This window comes from Armigeres subalbatus, chromosome 3, assembly GCF_024139115.2.
Source record: "Armigeres subalbatus isolate Guangzhou_Male chromosome 3, GZ_Asu_2, whole genome shotgun sequence".
In the NCBI taxonomy this organism is placed as follows: Eukaryota; Metazoa; Arthropoda; class Insecta; order Diptera; family Culicidae; genus Armigeres; species Armigeres subalbatus.
The window spans coordinates 243,104,946-243,126,692 of NC_085141.1; the positions used below are offsets into that span (position 1 = coordinate 243,104,946).

General features: G+C 40.5%; 1 long non-coding RNA gene across 1 annotated transcript; it reads left to right on the plus strand.

The window, feature by feature from the left end:
• Positions 1-15,512: 15,512 nt before the first annotated feature.
• On the plus strand, positions 15,513-16,231 carry LOC134219493 (uncharacterized). Its single transcript, XR_009981581.1, has 3 exons — positions 15,513-15,676; positions 15,733-15,782; positions 15,854-16,231. It is a non-coding gene; the product is annotated as an uncharacterized LOC134219493 (long non-coding RNA).
• The last annotated feature ends 5,516 nt before the right edge of the window (positions 16,232-21,747 follow it).

Below are 21,747 nucleotides of genomic sequence, written 5' to 3' on the forward strand. Positions count from 1 at the left end.
AAAACTGATAACTGATTAAAACCGATTCTGCACTCATCATTTATAGTATGGATCGATTTCCGAAAACATTTAAAACCAACACAATATCACACCACTTCGAAATTTTTCGACGTGTGGACATTGCTAGCGCCTTTAAGAATTGAGCACATTGTTTAAACCGCAACAGTGACTATGCCATTTCCAGATGAGAACAAATGTATGACGATTATTTTTGCAAATGTATAAGCTTCTTCAATAGTGCATGATGCAACTCAAATGATGACAATGTTACTGTATAACCAAGAATATGTAGAACTTAAACCAAAAAATGAAGTGGGAGCGTAATTCTTAATATTCTTCGCAGACAGAGAGTAAACATTATGCAAGAATGTTTTAGGGGTGTTGATAATTTTCCTTTGAGTTAATTTGGCATTTTATGGAATCGACTCGTGGCTAAAAATCAAGCTGGTTTCATAAACCGATGTTAAACTTTATACAAAATAGCGAGACTCGTAATTTTTGGTGACAGTAAAACGAAATGCAACAATGCAAATTCACAACGCATAGCCATGCAAAAATTTGAACAAGGACCAAGGTTCATTTTAAAACCGACTGATCGAGCTTATTGCAAGTTCAACTAGATTATCCGATTATCCAATTCCAGTTCATAGCGTTGTTATTGACAATTAAAAATGAACACACAATTATACTAAGTCGATAAGCAGAATGTCTTTCTTTTTCAACAAGCGAATTAAAAAAAACTTATTTGAGAGCAGCCAAATACATGAAAATTAACAATATTTGTTGTAATTTATTTTTAGGATAATGAGAAATAAAGTCTGGAAGAGTAACTCAATTTCATGTACTTGGATAATGCAGTACAAAGTTCAAAACAAGTAGAAACAAAAAGGTGCTTTGATATCGAAACAATTGAGTAAGTTTACTTCATATGCTGCTCCATTTGTGTATAATTGAGTCATCCACATTCCATTCAAATTTAGTTGCACCATCAACTAAATGTTTGCGTAAAACGATTTTCTCAAAAGCTTCTTTCAGTAATGATTGACGTATATACGGCTTCAAATTTTGCAACACCAAGTCAGGCTATGTAAGGCTTAAATTTGCTATAAATATTGAAATCTTAATTGACTTTCAACAGTTCCACTTGTGATAAGACAGTTGAAGTTACACGAAAGTCCACAATGAAGAATCTGCTGATCATCGGTTTTGGTCTGTGCCTTTTGGGTGTAAGTATAACAGCCGCAAGGATATTTCAGTTTTAACTAACTTTTATTGTTTTCGTCAACGACAGGTTACCATCGCACATCCGTCGTTGCTTTCGAACCTGGCCAGCACTCTTTCCACTGTGGTCAGCAATCTGCAAAGCCAACTGGCCAACTTTTAGCTCAGTCCAAACCGCTTTGAGCATGCTGCCAGTGCCCGAGCTCCATCGCTTCCGCCTTGTCTGCGGCTCTGTCCAACGCTCCAAATCCAGAATGCCCAATCGGCCTTGGCCTCCATCGTTGCCAACGGTTTGACGTCTCTGGTTCCAGCTCGACTTCTGACCTGAGTGCCGCAACCACCAACTATCGGCCGCCATTGGCAATGTAAACACCGTCATCGCCAAAATCGTCGCTGGAGCTTCTGTGTCGAGCAATCTGATCACCGAATTGAATTAGCTACGAAATCTGACAGCCTCACTGCGACCGTTGTCGAAGAGCACCTCGTTGATCGGAGTCTTGTCTGGCATCAACGGATTGCTGTTCGGTTGAGCATGTTGCTAAATGAATAAATGACGAAATTGAATGCATCCTACCTTATTGTTTACAGTTCGTACCCTTTATTACCTTAAATATTTAGTTCAATGCCTAACCCTTCGAAACAATCGTAACAACCACTAACCAACGTTACTCGCAAAATCTTAACCTGAGCTTCAAAAACATCCAAATTTTCAAACATTTTTACAAGAGTTTGCAAAACTTGATTGAAGTTACATGATAATGTGTTGTTATAAAGCTTCTTCAACTTACATTTATTGCTGGATATGGACACAAGCTTATCGCAATTTTGAGCAGCAGTCGGTAACAGTTATAAATGATAGCAGTCCGACAAACATTTCACTATTTTGACTATTTTTGTGTCGTATATGCGAAGGAGAAACAGTAGCCTGGAGGCAAATATAAAGCTGTTCAGAAAATTTGTAAAAGACCGAATAAGCAAAAGGAAGAATTTAAATCATCTAGAGGGTTTACTGAACTTAGAGAATAAAGTTTTAAATATTTTGAGGATTTAAATAATTTCTGTAATTTTAAATAGTGGAATAATTGATTTTCGTGTCGAAATCTCTTCACCCCGCTACTAAAAATAGACGGGACAAAACTGGGACCAGGTGACCAGGCTATCTTAAATATTAAAGATCCCCAGTTTTTAAAAAAAAAATCAACCAAAGTGGAGTTGATTTGTCAGCCTTTGGATAACGCAGGAATCTCCGGAATCTTAGTCGTTTTAATTAACTAAAAGAAGGATTGTGGGAGTATTAGGTATTTTTATGATTTATTTGTACCTTATATTTATTTGTACCTAAAATTAGATATGTCTAGTAATATTCTGATAACTCCAGCTCCAGAATCTAGAAAAAAAGGGACATCAGAAAATGTGTAAAACATTGAGTATTCTTGAATCTGAAAAGACCAACGCAGGGGCTGAAAACCTAAATAATAAAGAAAAAAACTGCAAAGATCTAAGATGCTTTATAATCAAGAAAATGCTTGAAACATGCTAAATTTCGCCTTCAACCAACGACGGTCGTTCAGTTGGACACTTATATAGAACAATGGACAACGGACACCATTCAGTAGACCAATGAGGAATGTTTTGTTCATCGAAGACTTTCCACGACTAAAGCGGAAATCGAACTCTAAACTCATCCTAACGTATACATGGTACAATGATTCCGGAATATATTGTTTCCTCCAAACTGCCCTTGAGTGCCTAATTTGTGATCTACAGCCACAAAACTTCTTCGTACCTTTAGGTTGGATATGTATTCAATCATATCCAATACATAATTTCGAAGATCAAAAGCCATTTTATTATTGTTTTGCGATGCTCCGGGTCTTCCGAATTGTCCTTGAGTTCAGAAGATTGTATGACATTTGCCAGAATGATTTTTTCCACAAACCCATGTGCCAGAAAGCCATTCCCCAGAATAGACCATTTGCCAGAATGTAATTTGCCACAATGTACCATTCCCCAAAAATAGTTAAACTGTAAATTCCGATTATTATTGATAGCTAAAGAATAGAAAAATAATTCCATAAAGAAAGTTATTTTGCATTATTTACTTTTATGTAAGGGTTACGGTATACATAATTAATTTTCTTAAAAGTGATTATTCAACATATTAGACAATGTTCAGAAAGATGGATACAATTTGTCAAAAAAAAAACATTCATATTTGTCTAATACCAAACAAACAGTTTACGAATGGTATGATTTCTTCGCATCATAACAGACGCAGACTTCATTCGATTGAATCATATCTACAATTGGATAATATTACTTTAAGTCATACTAGACAGCTATTTGCCCTCATTGAAGAAAGAATATCTTGCAGTATAGGCAAAATGTCTACTTCTAAATCCACAATTGCGAGGTTGTATGACATTCGCCAGAAAGTCATTTGCCAGAACCAGTTTGCCAGAATGGACCATTCCTTAGAACGCCGTTTGATAGAATGCACCATTCCCCAGAAAGCCATTCGCCAGAATGCACCATTCCCCGAAATTGTTCCTCCTTTCGCTAGAAATAGACGTTTGCCAGGATTAAAGCAATGGTGGATATAATCCATTCTTTAAAACAAGGCGCTTGCCCGAATTAATGCAATGGTAAATATGATCCGCTTACCCGGATTAAGGAAATGACAGATGTGATTCATTTTTTACGTTACAAAGTATACGTAAAGGCTATAGGATCACTCCAAAACCGAACTTTTTATAGAAGGCTCGGAGACCCATATACCAATCGACTCAGCTCGACAAATTGAGATGATGTCTGTATGTGTGTACAAAAATGTAAGACACACTTTTTGGTACTTAGCATTATCCGATTTGCTCACAATAAGTTGCAATAGACGCGGATTGCTAGTAGTAGTAAAATTCTTCTTTATTTAAAACATTTTTGTTCTACAATCATTTTTACATGTACAGTGATCGCCGGCTTGGCCTCCAACTTCAATTTCAATTATTGTTATTATTATTATTATTATGCTATTACTTAATTTTTAAAATATAATGTATCATGAGGCCTTTAGGGCTGGTGTTTTAAATTTGATAACCTAACTACTATGTACACTAAACATTTACCATACAAAAATTTGATAACTAGATTGGAACTAGCGCCCTAATTGGAGCCTGATCCGAATGCAAGCAACGGACCCTAAACTTTTCTTTACACTCACCAAAGCGTTCATGTAAGGTTTTATTCCGGCCAGACGGTGGACCTCGATGTTCTTGTCCTGGGAGGGTGTTGAGGATCATCCCTCAGGAATTTGTTTTGGACCCGTTGAAGTTTGAGGTGGTGGGTTTTAGCGCAGCTCTCCCAGACCGGCATGCCATATTGATCACAGGGAGGATGATTTGTTGTAGACAAGTTATTTTTCAGGGACAATGACGACGGCGGTTGATCAAAGGGAACAGTAGTTTCAACAAGACGACACTTAGTCACCGTCTTGTCAACCTGTAGCCTGAAAATAAGCTTGCTGTCGAGGTCATAAGGTAGCCGGCCTCATTGGCCCACAGTCGCCATTGAGGATGATTTTACAGTCCCAGGCGGAACAAGTTTAGGGATTTGGAGTGGGGAAAATGATGACCTGGGCTTCGCCGCGTTGATACAGATCTTCCAGCTGGTGAGGTACTCTGTCAGGGCATCCAGGCCTCTGGAGTTTTGCCACCAGCGCTCTGATCACTCTACCGTTGTAGACGATGGATGTGTCATCTGCGAACAGAGACAGAATGCCGCCTTCTGGAGGTTCTGGCATGCGGAGGTGAACAGATTGAAAAGCAGGGGCCCGATGATACTGCCCTGGGGAACGCTGCGACGATGTTGTGCGCATTGGAACTCGCTCCGCTGATTGAGACCCGGAATGTCCTTGCCGACAGGTAATTGTTGATGATTTTCACCAGGTAGCTGGGAAGATTGTAGCGTTGTAGTTTGTACACCAGGCCATCATGCCATACAGCCTTCTCGACATCGAGTAAGGCCATGGCGGATGTTTTCGAGACAAACTTGTTCCTCTGAGGACGTTGGTAACTGGTCAGTGGTGGTGTCGTGACCGACCGCGTCGGAAACCAAACTGTTCCTCGAGCAAGATGGAGATTTTCGGCAGACTCAAGTAACCGATGATGAATAGCTTTTTCGAATAGCTTGGATAACCCTGAGAGAAGGCTGATGGTCGATAACTTTTGGGGAGGAAGGATCCTTCCAGGCTTCCGGATGGGGATGACTTTCGCTGACTTCCAGGACGATGGGAAGTAGGCAAGCCGAGACACTGATTAAAGATCAGCAGAGGTACTCAAAGAACGGAGCACTCGTGTTTGAGCTCGAGATTCAGGATGCTGTCGAAGCCTGGGGCCTTCATGTTCTTCGACGATTTGATAAGGCCGTCAATTCGTCAGGCTGAGATCTCCAACTCCTCCGAGAAGTCGTTGAATCAAATGGATGTTGTTAGCATGCTCGTTGGCTGCTTCGTGTGGACTGACGATGTTCTGCCCAAGATTGTGTGAGCTGACAGGGACGACCTATTTCAGCGACCTTCTCTGCAGGAGTTATCCGATCCTTAGAGCCATTATTTTCTAGTGGGATCAAAGGTGGAATGGGCCGAGGCTTAGATTTTAGAATTTTGGTCATTTCCAGAACGGCTTAGCATAATCTTGGAGAGTGCGGATCTTATTCAAGAAGTCGTTATTTTGAGGTCCACCATTCTGGCCTTGATATTTTGTGATTCGATTGCAGCGTGCCTTAAGCTCAGGCAGTCCAGTACGCTGAAACTGCCTGCGAGTGACATTCCGCAATCGACAAATCTTTGGTGAGTGTATCGATGTTTAAGGAGTTGCTTACCTGCCGAGCCGTCGGTACTGTTGTCTCGGCCGCCGTGATCGCCTCCTCGATAGCGCACAGTGGCGGTCGATACTTCTGCGTCTCCGGACGCACCTCGTAGTCGACGGTGTTATCGACGACTGCGGAAACGCTGCCAGTTAACTCGGTGGTAGTTCCGCCGTAACTGCTGTTGCTTTGACCGAGGAGCCCAGTTCCGCCACCACCGGATAGTGATCCGAACTGAGCTCCTGGACAACCGGTTGCGAGACGTGGTCACTCAGGTTTGTTACGTAGAGGTCGAGGCGTGTGGGCACCGGACCGACTCAGCCGAGTGGGGAATCCGGGCTCAGGATCGTAGTGGCCTTCCATGTCGTTGCTCCAGATGGTGCCGTTTCGATTGCCGCGACTGTTGCCCCAGGCTTGATGTTTGGCATTCAAGTCGCCGGCAATGATATACTGGCTTGCCTCCGCGTCAGCTTGACGATGTCCTCCGAAGGGCAGCCGATGATCCATCGCCGGCTTTGGCTTGCGTTGGACAGTACGCCGCGATGAGCGCGAGTGGTGATTTCGACACCGATGGCCTCGATGACACTGAGCTGGAAGCTTGGAAGCAGACGACAGTTGATGTTGTAGCGAAGAGCGATGGCCACACCACCTCCCTGGTCGGCCGGTCGAGTCGCACGATGCGGAAGTCCGGGATGTGACGTTCATCTCCGGTTTTAGGTGCGTTTCGGTGATGAACGCCACGTCTATTTCCTTCTCAGGAAATCCTTCAGCTCGATTGTTTTGCTCTTTAGCGCAGCAACCAGTGACCAGGCCCACCCTAGCAGCCATTTTCAATGATGAACATGCCAAGGTGAAGACCTGGTCGAATCGGTTTGCAGCGCGCAGTCGAGTGGCGAGCGCGGATTGCGTTCTAAAGTTAGGGGTCGTTCAATAATGATGTCACAGGTTTTATGGGGGGAGGGGTCTAAGATTTTGTGACAGCACATATACTAGGTATACAAAAAGCGAGACAGAGGGTGGAGGGGAGGTCTGGAAATCCAAAAAAATAGTGGACGTCATAGTTGAATCACTCCTTATTAGAAAAACCAAGGGGCAAGTAATTTTAAACTTTGCGATAATATTACTCATTGTCTCGTAATAGTATTTCGTGATATTTTTAGTGAATCTATGACAAAAGGTCGAAAGGACAAAAGGTCGAAAGACAAAAGGTCGAAAAGAGCGTCGAAAGGACAAAAGGTCGAAAAGACAAAACGTCGAAAAGGACAGAAGGTCGAAAGGACAAAAGGTCGAAAGGTACAAAAGGTCGAAAAGGACAAAAGGTCGAAAAAACCAAAGGGCGAAAGGGATAAAAGGTCGAAAGGAACAAAACGTCGAAAGGGACAACATTTTGATCAAGAACAAGTTGGATGTTTGTGCTATGCATTTAACTTCAAGCAGAAATAATAACACACTCATCTCATTAATCAAAGTTGAAGAATGAGCCATTTTCAAAGAAGGAGAAATAACTATGAAACAATATTATGAATGTATAGATAGTTTGTTAAAGATAAAGCAGATTGTTGATTTCGGAAAAATAAAACTTTTATTGCGCGAGACAGAGTTCCTGTACAGTTGGCAAAAAATGCCTTTATTATTCATCATTTTCAATTAAATAAAATGCATTCAGAAGCGCAAATAAGATGGATATCGTTTTTCAAATGTCACTCCGATCTGTCAAAATAGGGCACGCCACAGGCGCGTGCATTGATGTATTTAATGTGCGGCGTGCGCTATTTTTACAGATCGATGTGACATTTAAAAAAACCCAAACATCCATCTATTAGTTGTACTCACTGAATGAACTTTAATTAATTGTTAAAAATTGTGTAATTTTGATCTTATTGATCTTTTGTTTGTTTGTCCCTTGCGACCTTTTGTCTCTTTCGACGTTTTGTCTTTTCGACCTTTTTCCGCTCGACCTTTTGTCTTTCGACCTTTGTCCTCTTCGACCTTTTGTTCTTTTCGACCATTTGTCCCTTTCGACATTTTGTCTTTCGACGTTTTGTCTTTCGACTTTTTGTTCTTTTGACCTTATGTCTTTCGACCTTTTGTCCCTAACCCATTTTTAGTATCCATGATTTTCGTCAAACAAAGAAACGGTTGCTAGTTCAGTTGTTATGGCGTTTGTCAGTTAGTTGATGAAACACAGTGCTCCCTTGTATTTGAAACGCCTGATTAAGAATTTAAAGGAGACTGATATCATGTTGCCAAAAACTGGGTGGACTGATCTCTGAGTGGCGTTGTGTTTCATGCTTTCCCAACCAGGGCTCTTTGATCAATTTACCTTAGATACGGCGTAGTTTTTCGCTTGTATTTGTTAGTATTTTTGGATAGAGTTCAGTGCGTGATCTCTCTTGTTTCGGACAGCAGAACGATCGCACGGTCGGCCGAATTATTGTTCTTGCATTGCGCGGCCGGTAATAAAATTAATCAGTTCAGTGCGTGATCTCATGTTTCGGACAGGAGAACGATCGCAGTCGCCGAATTATTGTGTTCTGCGTTGCGGCCGGCAATAAAATTAATCAGTTCAGGTGGATCTCTCTTGTTTCGAGGCGGGTTTGTAGTCATATGGCTACTGCTTCTGCCTCATACGCAGGAGGTCAAGGGTTCAATCAATCCGTTCCATTCTCCTACTTTTTATCTTTCATTTTATTTCTTATGTTCTAGCAATCGCTAGAACTGGAAATGAACTTCTATACCGTTTCCATTACTATTCCTATACCTTCAACTTGAGTATTCTAAGTAATCTGTTAGAATTGAAATGAACTATAGAGCTGTTTCCTACATCCAATTAGAAATTCCATCAGTTACCTTCTCCATCTATCACATTGGCAGTCCTTAACAAGACGGACCCCTGCTCTCCAACCTAATCCAAAAATTCCAACAAATTCCGCATGAACTCGTGGCAAGTGCAGAGGTATATTCGGTTGCAGTGGGCGAGTGATTGCATCATCATTTCCTCCCTCTCACATTGACTTGCATCTGACGTGGCAGGCGCCAGATATGCCTAACAAATGAGATCACCAGTACTTGTCATTGAAGATGTGTGCTAGTCCGCAAACATCTGTTGGTTCCTTGCAAGAACAGCTGATCTAGTCATAATGGAGTAGCAACTACGAGCAGTCAATCAAGCTCAAGCTCAAGCTCAAGCTGTATTTGTTAGTATTTCTGGATATTCGAAAGCTTAGAGTTAGCAAGGGAAAAAAATCAAAAACCGTTTTTTTTTCAAAGTGCAGCAATGCATTTAAATGAAAATGGATATGAATTGATGGAAAAGAAATTATCCCCTTAAGTGCTATTTTGATCACTCTTATTTTTTTAATGCGCGAGAATGGCACCACCAACGCTAGGTGGATTGATCAGGGATTTTAAAGTAGGCGTTTGTCGGGATTATTATAATGGAAGATGTGATTTTTCTTCAAAAGTAGGCACTTGCCCAGATTAACGCAATGAAGGATGTGACCCTAGTTCCATTCTCGGAAGGATTTCCCGGAAATGAAATTTCCGGATTCGATACCGGATATAAACATTAGTTTCGAATTTCGGAAATGTTTTGTTTTTATTTGATACAAATATTGGTCTTATTAACTAAATCTAAGGTACTGATTTATTATATTTTACATATATTCTATACTAATATTCGCTCTTCATTCTCTTAATAAAACTTCGTTTTCAAAATGTCCTCCAATAAGCAAACCAAAATCCTTTCATTTGCCTATATCCACATATTGATAAGAAATGAAGTCATGCATAGCAATACGTAACTGAACGAAGCACAATTATGTGGATAAAAAGCACCAGTCCAGCGTACTGAGGGTCGTCCTACTGAGGAGGTCAATTGTGATTATACACTATACACTAGACCTCTTCATGTTTTCAAAAAGTATCAAAAATTCAACCGGTCAGCCAAGAATCACAATTCTTATGCTAAAATAAGTCTCCTGTCAAATTTTCAGCTAATTCGGATAAAATTTCGAGGTGGCTCAAGTCGATTTAGTGTTTTTGGGCTATTTTCAATTTTGGAAAAAATCTAACTAGAGATATGAATGTCGAAAACTATCGCAACAACCTCCATACTGAAGCTTTTGGTGTGCTCTACAAATCTTGTGAACATTGCCATTCGTTTCGTTCACGTTTTGTCCATGTTAAAGTGATTTCCAAGCTTTTAAGTGCATAAAAATACTGTTTCCCCCAAAAGTCGTTGTTCAACAAAACTCTTGAGTTTATGACAAATGATTGTTAATTTATTATATTATTATTCCTCTTTTTTTCCTGGAAATTTGAGTAATATAATTGCCCATTTGCGATTTACCGTTAAATTCTTAAAAATCAGAAGATGAACATTTGTCATAAATTTGCACGCTGAGATTTCTTCAAGCAAGTTGTTCGAACAAAACATAAATTAAATCATAATGATATTTTATGCTTACAACAAACGTCAAGGCCCGAAAGAAGGCCCAGGCGAATGAGGATAGCAAGAAGTCTAGGGTAGGCGCCAATCACTCCAGGGGCGATGCCCTAGTCATCACGGCGGACGAGGCTAAGTACTCGGACGTTTTGAAGGCGATCAGGAGTGACGTCAAGCTCGGTGAACTCGGCGCCGACGTACGTCGAATAAGACGTACCCGGATGAGCGAGATGATCCTCGAGCTGAAGCGGGGCGTCTCGAAAAAGGGCGCCGCCTACAAGAAGTTGGCGGAGGAAGTCCTAGGCGAGACGGTCAAGGTGAGGGCACTCACGACGGAGGTGAATCTAAGGGTTAAAGACCTGGACGAGATCACCGAAGTCGAAGAGCTCGTCACGGCACTGCGGCGACAGTGTGAAGTGGAGACGCCCACCGCAGCCGTTCGGCTACGGAAAGGTCCGGCAGGGACGCAGGTAGCATTGGTTCGGCTATCTGCAGCGGACGCCTCCAAGGTAGTCAAGTTAGGAAGCGTCAAAGTGGGATGGTCGGTATGCCCTGTGCGCATATACGAGCAACCCGAAGTTTGCTTCAAGTGCCTGGAACCGGGGCACAAGCAATGGGACTGCAAAGACCCTGACAGAAGCAATCTCTGCCGACGCTGCGGATTAGAGGGACATAAGGCACAATGCTGCACGAACCCTCCCAATTGTTTGATTTGTTCCAGCAAAGCTGTGAACAGCAAGGACCCCATTGGGGGTTCGATGTGCCCGGCGTTTAAGCGTGCTGCAAAATCAAAATGCAGGTAACGCAGCTGGCTTGCTCGGCCTCGCCCGAGTGTTTGGAGTGCGCAGGTTTAGAGGAAACGGCGGAACACGTGTTGTTCGTGTGCTCACGTTTTCGCGCAATGCGTGACCACATGCTTGCCACATGTGGTCTGGACACTACCCCGGACAACCTAGTTCGGAGGATGTGTAAAGATGAAGTTGGCTGAAACCCGTTTTATCGGCTATCGCTTAAATCGTCTCGGAGCTACATAGAAGGTGGCGCGTGGACTCAAGGATGGCTAGTTCAGGCGCAAATAAGAGGTGGTCCAAGGGATCGGAGTCGGCTTCATGGGTCATACCGGTGGTCATGCTCTGTGGTCGAACTCGATCCTTTTACCGAACAAATGGCCGCGCGAAGAACAACATGGTATCGTCGCTTTCGCGGCGTTGGTCAACCGGGCGGGTTCCGAGCCCGAGGACGGAAAGGGGTCCTCGTCAAGGCTGGGGCAGGCGTAGGCACCGCGTTGGCAAGTCCCTCTGTGTGCTGGCGAATAGGCCCTATCGCAGAAAGGTCAATTTGGGGTGCACGCGGCATCATCCTTCTTGATACCAGTCGTGCAGAGGGAAGCAGGCGCGAAGTCGACCCTGCCCACCTTCCGAGGACATAGGGCGTGGTAAAGCCACCTGGAAAGCCGGCAACGCGCTGGCACGATACCATGGTGTTCTTCTAAAAAAGCGAGTTACGATGTTCGGTGCTGCAAGGACAAGCAGCTAACCTCGAGGGTGCGTTGTGCACTGGCCCCCCTTTGAAGCATTACTTTCTGGTTGTATCGAAGGGACGATGGGCTTGGCGGCAATGGAAACGGTTTTTTTTTTTTTTTTTTTACAAGGGAGAATGCATTTACACACTAAGAATGCATTTACACACTAATCCACACGGAAGTGTACTGGAGTGTCGGACTCGACCATACCGGTAATACCGACTAAACTCCCTTGGGCTCCACCATCGTTTCCCCCAGGAACTACCTCGCAGTACTACTTCTGGGGGGATGGCAGTACTAAGCGTACTCGCTCATTATCGCTCACACAGGCACTCGTCCCACGCGAGACTGACTTGGGTGCTCGCACACCATTCACTCCATTTGAGTCTTACTTGGATGCTCTCCCGGGCGCTCCGCTGCCATGCCTCGAGGTGTCAATAGCGGTAACTGCCTGGGCCTACAGATATTACGCTACGACACTCCTGCCTCAGCACGAGCAGATCAATCACACCACTGCCGAAGCAGACCACACGCTACCCTGCCCATGCACCACATGTGCACAACTGTAGGTGTGTGGGTACAACCCACTGCTACCCTGCCGCCGAAGCAGCTTCTCCAAAGACCATTCGCTCCATGTGACCCTTTTTCGGGTGCTCACTCTAACACTCCACTGCAATGCCTCGAGGTGTCGATGGGATACCTCGACTCCTACCTCAGCATGTGCAGTCCATACTCAGACTTCTGCTGCGCTTCGAGGTGACAATAGCGGCGACACGCTATGACACTCCTGCCTCAGCACAACCAGATCACTCACTCCCCTGCCGAAGCAGCTCACGCGCTCCCCAACCGAAGTAGGGACCCCCAACTCACTCTAACACTCCACTGCCATGCCTCGAGGTGTCGATAGCGGTATGTAGGGACCAATCAACGATACTACGCTACGACACTCTTACCTTAGCATGTGCAGTCCATACTCAGACTTCTGCTGCGCTTCGAGGTGACAATAGCGGTGACGCGCTATGACACTCCTGCCTCAGCACAAACAGATCACTCACTCCCTGCCGAAGCAGCTTACGCACTACCCTACCGAAGTAGGGACACTCCACATGCCAATTGGCACTCCCTGGGCTTGTGCTTTTGAAGCGGCACACAGTCGCTTTGATAGAGTCCGCTTACGGGCACTTGTGGTTTTTTGGGAGGGATTTTAGCAGAGCCCACTGCTAAATCCCACCACGCCCTAGGCAGTTCTCCCTGACTCGCAGACAGCTGGGGAGGGGTCGTCAAGCCCTTGGACATGGTCCATGCTGTCCCTGCTGTCCCTGCTGCCCCCATGGAAACGGTTTAGCGGGTCGGGAATGTAGTCCTGCCTCCCTCGGTGATCCCTAACCCCGCACTTCCTGGTCAACCCAGGATGTCTGTTGAGCAGATTCCCCCTCCATTGTTTAGGAAGAAAAAACTATACACTGAAGATATCCGAAACCTTGGGAAAATTTCGCTTCTGAATATGAAATATTTGAATCTAATATCGCATTGTTTGACAGCACTCAATCAAGTTATTCATCCCAAACGTCAAGCCATTGAACAATTTAGAAATACGAGATGTTTAAGGTACTCTAAGACTTTCTCGAGTTCCGCCCACGATATCTACAAGATAAACCAAGGGGTTTGTAATGTCCTCATCGTCGGAAACTATTTCACTATCTATTTTATGTTCAATTGATTTCATTTGAAACTTCCAGGAGGAAATCCAGGAAGTTTTTCGAAGAATCTCTTAAAGAAGTCCCTGAAGGCATACCGGAAGGAAATCCTGGCGGAATTTTTAAAATTATTCAAGGAACAAAAATCTGAAGGAGTTACCAAATTATTTTTTGGAGGAGTTCTGAAAGAAATTCCTGGTAAGTTTTGTGCAGGAAATTCCAAATGAATTTTTGAAGACATTTCCAAAAAAAACCTGAATGGATTTTTGAAAATAATTTCTGAAAGAGTTTTGAATTTCCTAAAGGAATTTCTCGATGAATCCATAAAGGAATTTTTGAAGGGCTGGAAAAGTTCTTTCAGAATTCGTTTAAGGAATTTCTTTAGAAATTGTCCTAGAAAATCCTTGGGAGATTCGTTAAGGTATTCATCCGAAAATTCATTCAGAAACTCATTTAAGATATTTTTTTTGAAATCCTTGCAAAGCTCTAGAACGAGCTTCTAGGAAAATTCCAAAGAACTTCTAAACAAGTTCCTGAAGGAATATCCGATAGTCTTAGATTTCTCCAAAAAATCTTTTGGACATCCGGTCAAAACTTCGTTCACAAATTCCTCTTTTGATTTCGTCAGAAAATCTTCCAAAAACTACTTAAGAAATTAATCTAGAAATTGAAAAAAAAATCTTCAAGGTATTCCACCAAAAAATCAAAGAAGGAATTCTCAGAACTATTTCAGAATTTCCCTCAAGAATCGCTCCAGAACTTCATCCAGGAATTCCTTTGAAGCCATCCACAAAATACGTCACGCTTGTAGGGGGATTGGGGTTCCGATCAGCATAACGATACAAAAAAAATGAGGTTTAACGCAAAAAGTGTAAGGCAGAGGTGGGTTGAAAACCGCCAATTTTTACATGACGTACTTTATGTATCTTATCTTGTGCAATTTCTTCGAAAATTTCTTCTGAATTATGTACCGAAAATGTTTTGGTAGTTTTTTTTTTCGGAAGTTCCTCCAAAAAATCTCAGAATATTCCTTCAGATATTCATTTACGGATTCCTTCGGACTTTAGCTTGAGAATTGGTTCGGAAATTATTTTAAGAATTCCATCAGAATTTTTGCCTTTCTATATACAGATGTGCTCGACTTGCGGTTAGCGGCAGTATACTAAGTATACGTAAAGGCTATATCCCAAGTAACAATTCTGTGACCGTTGGGTTTTATATGAATTTTAATAAGGTTTTATTATGGGAATAATTAAAGCCTATTGTTTTATGGTGGTCATAAACAATGCTAACGAACAAAGGTTTTATATCACTCTTGAGATATCCATAAAACTCTTATAAACCATGTTTTAAAACTAAGCTTTTTGTTAGCTTTGAAGTTTTAATAATAGTTTTATTATTGCTTTCAAATGCATCATAAAACCAGTTTGGATCACTGCTTTAAAACTACTCAACGCGAATCGATCTATTCGCCATGTTGAATTTGGAAAGCAGTGTTGCTGTAAAACTTATAATTTAATCATTCAATAAGACGCATAATGAGGTTAGTATATTTTTACAATAGAGGTAATAAACTATAGAGGACGACTGTCGCTACTGTTATTGTGTTTTTGCCAGAACACATGCCGAACCGTCGTGGGTACCTAAATGTCAAAGTTCGTGCTGTTTTGTTTTGATATTCGATCGTTTCGGCAGTAGCTCGAACAAAACGATGGAAGTTGTTTTTAATTTGCTGTGTTGTCAAGAAGAGTGGAATAGAATTGCATTTTGTTTTCGAATTTAATGGTGATTACTAAAAATAGATTTATTTGTTTTATGTGCTTTGAAAATGGAAAGCATCCACTGTTGCTGAATTTAATATAAGTTTGTCGGAAGCCGATACAAGAAGCACCAACAATCGATGCGCGTTATTCCTGCATGAACCATCGAGTAAGTAAACCATAATGTGATCCGTCAGATTGTTAATCACTCTATCGAATTTACAGCCTCTTTCCGGTGGAAAATTCACCATTTATCAGTTCCTGATGTATCATCTGTAAGTATGAAACTTATTTAAAGGATCCCGTACATAAATACTGAATAATTTTCACTTCCATCAATATACAGTTCAAAGCTGTGAGCAAAGGATCACGGAAGCAACGATTGGCTTGAAGGGACTGTTATGGAAATAACAGCTTTTTATGTGGAAAAACTGCCGTTGATAGTGATTTATTTAAGATAAATACTCCTTCAGCTGAAAATAGAAGATTCAGAGAAGAAATGTGTAACGAGAGAAAACAAGATTTTCGCGTGTCTGCATATATTTATATATTTATGTACCATATATGTTTAGATACGGTACTGCACAGAGAAAATTTTTATATGTTTTCTTGCACAATACTAACGGTGTAGTAGCAAAATTAGACAATTAATATAATATAGCAATGATCGCATGAACAAATGTGTATAGGGTATACATCCTTTTCGGGTAGATGTTCTATTTTCGAAATAAACATAATGAAACAAATATTTTGGTGGCTCTTATTTTGTCTCATATTTCTACAAAATGTATTTAAAAAAGCGATAGAATAAGATAAGATTAATACAGTATTTATACATTGGTCTATTTACTGTCCTGCAAAAATAACCATTTTCTTAGAAAATTGCCTGATATTTTCCTTCTTACTTGCATCAGATACTAGTCTACACATGTGATGACTACGAACAACTAAATAGCAGCGAGCAATTAGTTTCATTAAAAGGTATTTATGGTTCTCATCTACTGGGCAACTTGTTACGTGATTATCCAAAATTCTGAACAACGATGGATTCTGATCGTACAGCACTGACATAGTTTTGTTAATCAATTTCACTGGTTCAAGAAATCCATCCTTCATACTTTCCTGCTCAGCTCTTAAGAGTCGCTCAGCTGTTTTGCATATAGTTACAGTATCTTTCTGAGGTTCAATCAATCCAGCACCTGCACAAAATCGTTTCTGTTCGAGCAACATAGAGAATTCAGTTTCATCCGTATATAAAGCACTTCTGCATTCATTGCATTTAAGTATCTTATCAACCTTTCTTTCAACAAAACCTGAGATGTACGTAATAATATCGGTATCAATGTTATCCAAATCTTGAAATTCAACGTCTTCGTACAACCAATCTTCAAACAAATTGTCGATAGACTTATTCTGCTTTTGTTTTTTTGTACTGGGTACGGTAAGTATTGCAAATTCTGTACAGTCCTGAGGAGAAGTATTTCCAACAGCTGACATTTTGAGTTCTCTGTGAACGAGGAGAGCTCGAAAGGCATATGAAAATTGCTTCGTTGTTGGGTTGTCATTAAACCCTCCCCTAGCTCGTATGAGACAAAATGTTTGTTCGATGTGATCCTGGCAAAGTTTGTATGTGAGCAGATAATCTAGTGGGCTGCAAGGTGGATAGACATACTGGAAATAAAGGATACTGATTGACTCGATATTTACTAGCAGCCCAAGGAAACCAGTAAAATTAACTGTTTCTAATATACAAGTTTGCTTTCCTTTTACAAAACAGGTTAATTCCGATATATACTGTTTGCAATACTGCAAATAATGGAAAAAATCGGAATGTGTTTCATTGCAATACGGTCTTTTGAAATTTTTCCCGAATTTTGATTTTGAATTCATGATATCAAACAGATTGTTGAATGTACGCAAAAACTCAATCGTTCCTTCACAACCTTTAAACTCTTCCGTTTGCTTGTTCAAAAGATACTCCAGTGCATTGGCTACGCTGTTGCTGAACATCTGAATAGCTAGCTTAGATTTCATCTTGTTTTTTTGAAAATTTATATGACTGCTATTCAGTTTGTTTCCTAAGTGAAGCCCCTTTTCTGTTTGTAATTCTTCAAGTTTCACGAGAAATTCAAAGTTAATTTCACGACCAAGGCGATCTTGGAATACACCTTTAGAGGCAAATGTGTTACGCACTAGTTTCAGCATGTGAACTGCATCCATAATTATACACACTGTTCCTGTGCCGCTCGGATGGGGAAAGGTTGGTGATATATCGCCATGTAATACCGCTCCCAGCAACTTCATGCAACGCATATTGGTTTTTGTTCCATCAAAGGTAATTGATGGTACGATAAGATTTTTATCGTGCAATGCCATTAAAACCTGGGTAATCAATATGTTCTTCTTTTCTGCTACGAGTCCTGCCGTGAAGTGATGAGAAACTGGTACCTTGAAATGATCGTTCATAGCAGTTATGAGGAAAACTAATGCTTCTGTGGCCAATTCCTGCTTCAGTCCAATATCGAATCCAACGTTAGTACAGCCTCCAATACTACCATCAGCTTCAGTAAACAATTGCTTTCTGATAGACATCTCGTCCATAACTAAATTCGCCAGAAGTAGCTTGCCTTTTTCGTTCATTAATTTAACTTTGCATTCAATTATTTCTAGAGCTGCAGCTGAAATTCCCGGTTTACTGTCGACAACGTTGTACCATTGCGCAATTGTAGACTTATGTGGCAGATCATTACCGGAGCTTAGCTTCTCCCTTGCAAACTCGTATGCCGCCGGAGAATGGTAATGCAAACCCATTGAAAACGATCGTATATCTTCACTGTATCGTGTGCCTTCTTTCGTATTAGTCGCCAATTTATATACGACTCTTGGCTTGTGAAACTTGATTGCCTAGAATTAATGTAAGGATATGAAGAAACATAATCCTAAGTATAACACTACTTCCTTGTCGAACTTACATCCAAAACTTCAGCATTCCTCTGCGATTTTGTCACCGACAGCTGCTTCATAGCCATTTGCAGTTGAGTTTGAAGACTATCAATTCTAGCCCGGAATTTTTCATTTTCCCTTTTGAGCTGTTCTTTTTGTGTCCTGGTTTCTTCCAGCTTATGGATTGCTACACTGTATGCCTGTTTTGCTCGTTGAGGGGATGAAAAGTCTGACTCTTGAACATCACCAGGGTACCGTATTCCCCTTGAGCGGATGGCAACTGCTGTATCAGGATTATGTGGGGCGCAACCGTTTGACGAAGGCTCAGCAGATCTGAGACAGTAAAAAAATTGATTAAGTAAAAGTAAAATTGATTATGAAAAAAAACAGTAAAACACTTACCTGTTTAGTTCGTCTTCATATTCGCGATAGAATGTGATTGGCGTGTCATTATTAAATTGAAATTCGGAGTTTGTTTCATAAGAAATGTCTTCTTTATGTGTTTGCTCAGATTTCGGCAAAAAGTTGTTGGCATTCTATGCGAACTTCTCCGAATGGAACAGCATCATTACGAAGATGTTTCCGCCCCTCCTGTTGATATGAAATCTGCATGATGGAAATGACCAGAGCATATAAAGTTCCTCTGTCCGTGTATGGGAAGAGATGTTCCCAAAGCCGCTTCCCATATTGCAATTTGCACTGCGTCGGTAGGTACACTGTTTGCAAAGTATGTTGGTTAACTAGTATTCAAGTGGTTCTTCGTTAAACTTACCGATGAAAAGATACTGAAGGACCAGCTGTACGCTCCGTTTTCCGGCAGTTTTGCAAAAAACACTTTCGGACCATGTTTACAATTGATCTTCGGCAAACTGTTGAAGTAGCTTTCCCGAATATTTCCGACTGAGAGTTTGTAAACAATGCAATGACACTTAGTGCCCAACCGAGAGGGGTTATGTTTCTATAGTGACAACAGCGACAGTCGTCCTCTATAGTTTATTACCTCTATTATTTTTACCGACATAATGTGAATGACATGTGTTTCTGATAAACTTAAGATGCTTCTCATTTCCCAAATTAAAAAAAAAAACTTTAGAACGACAAGTAAAAAATCCCCTGGTCATACGAATCTCCGGTGCTATCCAATAATACCAATAAAGGTTTGTCAAAAACAATTCGCTTTCTGTCAATAGTAATTTTGTTCTATGAGCAGGGTTATTTGAAAATTATTGAACTGTAACTCTTATGTTAGTTTTGATTTTGATTTGGGAAATGAGACACATAAATATGAAATGCTGTTAAAAATATGCCCTTATTTGAATTGCGGCTTTTCATGAAGAATCATTTTAATTCACGATGATTTCGAGTTTCTGGTTTCTAAAAAAAGGGAAGGAGGAAATAATTTTTGCATTTTTACTCATGCACATGTCCTCCTGATTAAAGAATTTTCCCTTGTAACATACACACATATTTAATTGCTACAAATTACACCGGAAATTTACTGCTACAAATTACGGCGGAAATACGAATTGGTAATGTTCCATATATTTGTAGGTTCACTAATTTCAGGAAATTACTAGCATTCGTAGATTTCTTATACGGATCCGCAAATCCGCCGAGAGCTTTAATTTCCACAGATTTGGCATCGTTGCCCGTAGGATGAAAAAGTGCTTCCCGTATCAGCCACTAGGCTGCATGTTATCGAACCGAAGGCCATCTGTTGTGGGGAAGTGTAATCATGACAAAGTTTTATAACAAGTTTAAAACGGTCATGAAGTAACCAAGGAGAATTATTGAGGTTATCACAAAAGCCATTGAGCTATTTATCAACAGATTTTTTATTTTCATAAAAAGGAATGTCGCCATGTTGAAATAATGATCAACGTCATAGCCGTGATTGAAAAAAATACATCAATTACCATCAAATAGACTATTCATTAGTGGAATTAAATTATTTCTGAGGTTTTTTGATATAAGCAAGGTTACTTCATAACAAACTATTTGAAATTGAAATATTTTGAGCAGTTTGGATAATTATTTAATTTCCTATTTTCATGTGATTATTCGATAATTCCGAGGCGCGTTGATTTTAAGTTTCTACAACCTCAATATTCACGATAAATTTAGTTGTGCATGTCATTCTGATGTATGAACTACTTAAAAATGCTTAATTTTCAACATCAACCATTACAAGTAAAATCAGAAGCATCATTTTCCACACATCAGCTTTACATAGGGGACATTGTTATCTAGTGAAAATAAAAACAAAGGCACTGGAACGACAATAAATATAATCCATAAATTGAAAAAGTTTTATTGTTACTCTTATGATGGTCATGACAACCTCTTATAGAGTATCAATAAATTCAATACAATGTTTTATTGCAGTTTTATTACTACTCTTAATACGGTTTTAATAACTTCTTCTAGATTGGTCCATTAGGCCGGAAGGCTATCTTAATGATGTTATGAAGAGGTTTTGGTGGAGTTATTAGTTTTATTAGCAACTGGTCATGAAAACCTCTTATAGAGCATGATAAATCTTAAAATGTTACTTGGGTATGATCACTTCAAAACCAAACTTTTAATAGAAGGCTTTGAGATCCATAGTGTTATATACCAATCGACTCAGCTCTACGATATGAGATGATGTCTGTTTGTGTGTATGTATGTATCTGTGTGTGTATGTGTGTATATGTACAACATTTTGTAGACACACTTTTTGGAACTTAGCATTGACCGAATTACTCGCAACAAGTTCCATTCGACTGAGAATCGTGTCCCATTATTTGCTATTGGAAATTGACCAAATTGGACTATGGGATTAAAAGTTATGGCCAAAATACTATTTTCTTTGCGCGAAATACGCTTTTTTTTTTGCACGAGAAAGGCACCAACACCGCTAGGTGGATCAATCGGGTTTTTTTTAGAATTTACTTCGATTTTTTTTAGAAATTCTTTTAGAGGTTCCTTGGAGGGATTTATTCGAAATTTCCTTAAAAGGTTCCTTCTGATTTTTCTTCAGAATCCATTAATGATTTTTTTCGGACTTCTTCGAAATTCCTTCAAAAAATTTGTCGGAAATGCCTTCCTAAACTCTTTCCGAAATTAATTCAGAAAGTGTCCAGGAAAATCCTTAAGGAATCCTTTCACAAATTCATTCTTTAAGAAAATTCTGATTTCATGCAGGAATATTGTATGGTTTTACTAAAGGAATTTCGTAAAACCTAAAGAACCTAAAGAATTTACGCGAAATTCTCATAGGATTTACAAAGGAATTCCTAATGAAGTTTCCAACGA